Genomic DNA, 7,589 nt, shown 5'->3' with positions numbered 1-7,589 from the left:
AATTAGCGACATCCAGTGCAGGATTGCTGATTCGGTCGGTAGCGAAACTGCCTGTTCTGGAAGTAGGAGGTATCGCAGAAGGAGATTTCAAGCAATACGGGTCGGGGGATGTTCCGAACGAGCAAAAAACCTGCACCCCGGTGCAACAGGATCTCTCGATCCACTCGCAATAGGAGATCCCAAGACCTCTGCTCTTGCTAACCTGTCGTCACTGAGCGATGTACATCTCGTTTGCGTTTGTGTTGTCACTGTAGAAAACAGTCACAATAAACATTTCAATGGTCAATCGGTCAAGTTGATCGACCCATTACTATCTTCCATGACCCATGCCATCACCAATTATTGTTATTTCGCTTCAGCCGATTCACATACCGTCCGCCCCCAAGAATACGCCATGGCTCATCAACTTCCAAGCGAATCAAACGCAAAACAAAAGCCTTCTTCGCTCGCGACGCTAACGACGCCGAAACAAGCGCACACTGTTTTCACGCTTGACGGTGTGTAGAAACGTGCGTGTGTAGCGCGCGACCAACCGGCAACCATCTCGCGCTGCTATTGTTTCTGTTTGTGATCAACACCATAATCATCAACCACCACGATACCCATGATGGTGTGGTGTTGACCGAAGCGTGAACTCGTCTCTGCTGATGGTGAGGTGGTAAATTCCCACACACATCACAGCAGCGCAGCGGGGGGCATCACAGTTACTCAAGTTTTTTTTTTGTTTTTTTTTTTGCAAACTCTCCAAGGGGCAATAAAACCATTTCCTCGGGCATGAAAGCGAAAGTTTTCTTCCGCAAAGTGTTTCGCAGTGCACAAAAGTTAAATTATTGTTATGATGACGAGTCGGGAGTTCTGGGCGGTTGGTTGGGTTGGGGTTAATCTCGCTTTAAGTTCGTCTTCAAATCGCTTAGGGAATACAGTCGGTGGAGAAATTTCCGAAAAATCTGATTAATGATTCGTTTTTGAAAGACAAACATGATCCCAGCAGCCCGTGCTTTCGGGCATCCCCGCATCAAAAGCAGCTCAGAAGTCAAGTTCATCATCCGAGGAGGCGGAGGCGGAGAAGAGCACACAAAAATTTCCATAAATCATCGCACTGTGCTGCTTTTGCACCAGCCAAGAGCCAACCAAGATGGGAAAAGCCAGCTGGACTAACAAAAAGCAACAATAAACATAACCACCACCGATGGGGCAGATGTCGCCGTCGTCCTCGGTTTGGTGGTGAAGCGTCGGAAGACGACCGGACTTGTCTGATTAATTTTCCCAGTGATAAATTTTAAAAGGCGGCACTCTTTTTTTCCTTCATTTCATCGCGTGGTGGTTTATGGTCGCGCATCCGTAAAACAAGGGCGCTCCATCAGTTCAGAAGAAGTAGAAGACAGGGAAAGGGACGTGAGGAGAGCGCGATGAACGAGCGTAGGGAAAAAAGTGACAGTTGTTCGCTCTGAGCTCTATAGAGTGAGGGGTTACGACGCGGTCAAGTAGGCTGCGGCGGCTGTTTCTGTAGCAATTTCGAGTGTTTGTTGGTTGACTCCTCAACTTGAGGTGCTCTGGTTTTCCTAAGTGGAAGTTTAAGTGCACACGGTGGCAGGTAATTAACTTCCATTGGTGCGAATCATCAGTCATACACGGAAACAAGCAGAGGTAAGATCTGCTTTCTTTTACACAAGTGCTCCATCTCTTACGACGGGGGTGAATGGTTTGCGTTGAGCTCAAACGGAATTAGGTAGGTGCTCGTGAGGCGTCATCGTCGTGAGTGAGATTTTCAAGAGATCTAGAAACGTCACTTGGCACGCGTGCTTTCTTGGTGAAGGGCTTTTTTAAGCGCAGTAGGCGTGTTGGGAAGCACTTTCGCTAAATGAAAAGAGATATTTACCTCCAACATCTAAAACGATATTATTTCTAACGCATGGAACACTCACTATCGACAGTATATCGAAGTTTACCTACCATTTCGGTAAAACTAACGCAAGAGATGATAAGTATCACTCACCGACGTCAATAGAATCCCGTCAAAAGCCGAATGTTAGTCTGGTATGTACTCAACTCAACTGTGAGCGGTACAGAGTGGCTAGAACAAAAGAGAAACAGCAGCAGTGAGAGAGTGTGAAGCGTAGGAAAGCATGGAACGGAACGATATGCGAAGGTTTCATGCAACTGTCTCGTTTATAACCAATGTCCGCACATACCGCAGTGCGAATATAGATTCGGATCACTACTTAGTCGCTGTATGCCTGCGCTCAAAACTTTCGACAGTTATCACCACGCGTCGAAGCCGAACGCCGCGGCTCAAAATCGAGCAGCTGCGTAACGTAGAAGTGGCTCAAGACTACGCGCAGCAGTTAGCAGTGGCCCTACCAACGGAAGAGCAGCTTGGCGCAGCTACACTTGAAGATGGCTGGAGGGACATCCGATCCGCCACCTCGGCTACAGCACTAGGCTTCGCGACTCCGAATCACAGAAACGACTGGTACGACGGCGAATGTGAACAGTTGAGAAACGAGAAGAATGCAGCATGGGCGAGAATGCTGCAACACCGTACGAGAGCGAATGAGGTACGTTACAGACAGGCGCGAAACAGGCAGAACTCAGTCTTCCGGATGAAGAAGCGCCAGCAGGAAGAACGAGATCGCGAAGCGATGGAAGAGCTGTACCGCGTTAAGGACACACGAAAGTTCTACGAGAAGCTGAACCGCTCGCGCAGAGGCTTCGTGCCACAAGCCGACATGTGCCGAGATAATCACGGGAATATTCTCACGAGCAAGTGTGAAATGGTCGAGAGGTGGCGGCAACATTACGATGAGCACCTCAGTGGTGACGTTACAAGTACCGTAGGTGGCGTGGTATCAGATCTAGGAGTATGTGTACAGGACGAAAGACTTCCGGCCCCTGACCTCCAAGAGATTGAGGATGAGGTTGGCCGGTTGAAAAACAACAAAACCGCTGGAGCAGATCAACTACCAAGCGAGCTTCTAAAATACGGTGGAGAAGCACTGGTGAGAGCACTACACTGGGTCATTACCAAGATTTGGGAGGAGGAAGTATTACCGGAGGAGTGGATGGAAGGTATCGTGTGTCCCATCTTCAAAAAGGGCGACAAGTTGGATTGCGGGAACTACCGCGCGATTACACTACTGAGCACTGCCTACAAGATACTCTCTCAAATTTTATGTCGCCGTCAATGGGGCCGTTCATAAACCACGTAAACTTTTTAGGGAGAGGGGGGGGTCTGGCCAAAGTCTACGCTCCATACAAATTTTAAATTTTTTATATGAACAAAAGTCAACGAGGGGGGAGGGGGTCTGAGATGACCAAATGTTGGTCTACGTGGTTTATGAACAGCCCCTATCACCGATTGCAAGAGAGCTCGTGGGACAATATCAGGCTGGATTTACGGGTGAACGCGCTACAACAGACCAGATGTTCGCCATCCGCCAGGTGTTGCAGAAATGCCGCGAATACAACGTGCCCATACATCACTTGTTCATCGATTTCAAATCGGCGTATGATACAATCGATCGAGAACAGCTATGGCAGATTATGCACGAATACGGATTCCCGAATAAACTGATACGATTGATCAAGGCGACGATAACTAGGAGAGCGGGAATAAGCACGAGTGGAACGATTTTCACATAGTCCGTTCAGCGCGTAAACATACATCCGACTGAAGAATGAAGCCAGGATAATCGGATTAGTCATTAATGTGTTGAAGACAAAGTACATGATGGCAACGGGCTCCAGGGAGGAATCACCGCGCCCGCCACCCCGAATCTATATCGACGGTGATGAAATCAAGACGGTTGAAGAATTCTTGTACTTGGGCTCACTAGTGACTGCCGACAACGACACCAGCAGAGAAATTCGGAGACGCATTGCGGCAGGAAACCGAGCTTACTTTGGACTCCGCAGAACTCTACGATCGAACAAAGTTCGCCGTCACACGAAGTTCACTATCTACAAAACTCTGATTAGACCGGTAGTTCTCTATGGGCACGAAGCATGGACTCTACGTGCAGAGGACCAACGCGTCCTTGGAGTTTACAAACGGAAGGTGCTGCGTTCCAACTACGGCGGAGTGCAGATGGAAGACGGGACTTGGAGATGGCGAATGAACCACGAGCTGCATCATCTACCGCGAGAACCAACCATCGTCCACACCGCGAAAATCGGGAGGCTATTGTAGGCGGGTTACGTCATCAGGATGTCGGATACCAACCCGATCAAAATGGTTCTCAAGGGTCATCCGACCGGTACAAGAAGACGTGGTGCGCAGCGAGCTAGATGGGTCGATCAAGTGGAGGACGATTTGCGAATCCTTCGCAGAGTGCGGAACTGGAGACGCACAGCTATGGACCGAGTAGAATGAAGACGACTTATATGTACAGCAGAGGCCACTCAGACCATAGTCTGATCAGAAAGGTAAGTGCAGGAACAATACAAATTCTAGCGGTAGCGCTAGTGGCGAAGTTAACCCCTTCGCGAGAACCAGGCAAACAGGTCTCCTTAAAGGCAAGCCAGCCGGCGGAGATAATAGACGGATCGTGGCTGCTGAGGGCCGTCAGCCAAGAGAACAAAGGACTGCCCACAATAGAGGTGGCTGAGCAGCAGCTGGGCAAAGTCATCGACTTTGCGTTCACCAAGTCGAATATAAGCAAGACCTGAAAACGGCCATGTATCGACTTCGGGTGTCGACTGATGAAGCCAAGCAGGATCACGCGTGTGTGGTATCGAAAGCTCTCTCAGTAGTGTGGCTTTAGCGTGTGCGTAGTCTTACCCCTCAGTATGCTAACGGGTAGTTCACAACACACTCCTAGTAACGCCTAACTGTCAGCGCGGTGCCGACCAGATCAAGGTTGGCCATGACTCTACCTCTTTCTTCGGTAGACTGTCGGACGCGGTGGACGTCTTTGGTGCGCTCCGCAATGCACCCAGCACGTGGAGATTGAACCTGCACAACGCGGTACTCGCGTCGCTGACTGCTGCAGCGACGGAGCCTGTGAAGGAGAAAGTTCCAAAGTTTACCCAAACGGAGGCCTCCTCCTTCGCAGGTAGTCCGAGAAAAGTGGCGGATGCGAATGCTCGCGACAAACGGGACAAGCACTCGCAGAAGCGGGCGAGGCAGCCGTCAGGTGAGGAGCTGTCTGGCGGCGCCCGCAAAGCCAGGGCTATATTACCCCGAAGGTCGGAAACAATGCTGGAAAGTCAGACCCCAACCAGGGTTCCCGGAAAGCTGGGAAGGGTGGGCCTGAAAAGGCTGGCACGTCCCGGAACGATGGGAACAAGGGGTTCCGACCAATGGTGGGCCCTAAGCAGCCACAGAGCAGGGCGATCCAAGGAGAAGACCCTCCTTGGACAAAGGTAGAGCGGAAGAAGAAGAAGAAGGTGAATCCGCAGGTAGAAGTGCAGGACGCCAAGCCAAGGCGTAGGAAGGCAGGTGCCAGGCGTGAGAAAGGCGACGCTATCGTCATCAAGACGGAACAGTCCAAGTACTCGGACGTCTTGAAGACGATGCGAAGCGACGCCAAGCTTGAGGGTCTTGGAGCCGACGTACGCAGTATTAGACGTACTCGTACGGGCGAGATGATCCTGGAGCTGAAGCGCCAGAAGGAGCACAAGGGCGCCGCCTACAAAAGGCTGGCAGAAGAGGTCCTTGGTGAAGGTGTGCAGGTGAGGGCTCTGACACATGAGGCGACTCTGAAGGTCAAAGACATTGACGAGATCACCGAAGTGGAAGAGCTCGTCACGGCACTGCGGCAACAGTGCGAGGTGCAGGTGGCCGCCGCAGCCGTTAAGCTACGGAGAGGGCCAGCAGGGACACAGATAGCTTTGGTTCAGCTACCTGTGGCGGATGTTAAAAAGTCCGTTAAAGTATGGAGTATTAAGGTGGGCTGGTGTGTATGTCACCTGACATTCCACGAGCCACCTGAGGTTTGCTTCAGGTGTCTGGAACCAGGACACAAGTCGTGGGACTGCAAAGGCCCCGACAGGTGCAAACTGTGTAGGCGATGCGGCGCTGAAGGTCATAAGGCCCAAAGCTGCACGAGTCCGCCCATCTGCATGATCTGTACCGGGAAAACCTCGAAAAACAGACATCCGATGGGTGGTCCAGGGTGCCCGGCCTTTAAGAAAGCCGCAGTGAACAACAAATCACAGTGCAGGTAACGCAGCTGAACCTGAACCACTGTGATGCGGCTCAGCAACTGCTTTGTCAGGCGGTTTCTGAGTGGGAGACGGATATCGCCATCATTTCGGACCCATACCAAGTACCCGCCGGCAACGGCAACTGGGCCTCGGATGGGACCAGGAAAATGGCGGCGATATTGACGACGGGTAAATACCCCGTGCAGGAGTTGGTGTCTACTACCTACGAGGGCTTCGTGGTCGCCAAAGTAAACGGGGTCTTCTTCTGTAGCTGTTATGCGCCTCCGCGGTGGCCGATCGAGCGGTTCACGCAAATGCTGGACCGCTTAACGACCGTGCTAACAGGGCGAAGGCCGGTGGTAATAGCGGGTGACTTTAATGCCTGGGCTGTGGAATGGGGAAGCCGTTTCACGAACCAGCGGGGTCAGATCCTGCTAGAAACACTGGCCATCTTAGATGTCGACTTGGCTAACGTCGGTACCAAGAGTACCTATAGTCGAAACGGAGCGGAGTCAATTATTGACGTGACCTTTTGTAGTCCTGGCTTAACAAGTAGTTCGAACTGGAGAGTAGATGATGGCTACACTCACAGCGACCACCTGGCGGTTCGCTACAGGATCGACTACAACAACAGCAGACAGCGGATAGAAGAAAAGGCGGCTAGGCCAAGGCCAAGCCCTCGCAGGTGGAAGACATCATACTTAGAAGACGACGAAGGGGTATTTAGGGAAGCGCTCCGCCGTGAGCGAAACTTAATCGGTTTAGACGGCGACGAGCTGTTAGCGGTGCTCTGACGTGCGTGTGATGCGACCATGCCTAGACGAGTCCACCCTAGAAATGGGAGGCCACCGGCTTACTGGTGGACCGACACGATTGCGGACCTGCGCCGCGCCTGCCTACGGGCTGGGCGGCGGATGCAGCGAACACGATCAGAGGAAGAGCGAAACGAACGGCGGGTGGTGTTCGCCGCTGCAAAAGCCGCGCTCAAGACCGAGATAAGAGCAAGCAAAAAGGCCTGCTTTGAGGGTCTCTGTCAGAGTGCCAATACGAACCCGTGGGGTGACGCCTACAGGATCGTTATGGCCAAGACGAGGCCTCCTTTCGTAGGACAGCCGGGGACTGGTGCTGGCGATGAGGAGAGGGTCACCGATGTGGAACTTGCGGAAATAGCAAAGTACCCTAGCGTAAGTCTCCAGGTTCGGACGAAGTTCCGAACTTGAACTCAAAAGTAGCTATTGCTGAGGCTCCCGTTATGTTCTGGTCTGCTATGCAAAAATTCCTGGACGGGGAGTTAAGAAGAGAGAAAACCGTTTGAAACTTGAGGAACAAAGTAGGCTCAGAAAGCAAGTAGGCTACTTCAAAATAATGTTCCCTTCCAGTGAGTACTAGAGATTCATCAATCATTTCCTAAAATCGATATAATCAAATAGCACTTATTGCTC

Source organism: Aedes albopictus, chromosome 1 (genome assembly GCF_035046485.1).
Source record: "Aedes albopictus strain Foshan chromosome 1, AalbF5, whole genome shotgun sequence".
NCBI lineage: Eukaryota > Metazoa > Arthropoda > Insecta > Diptera > Culicidae > Aedes > Aedes albopictus.
Note: the sequence above shows the minus strand (reverse complement) of the source record.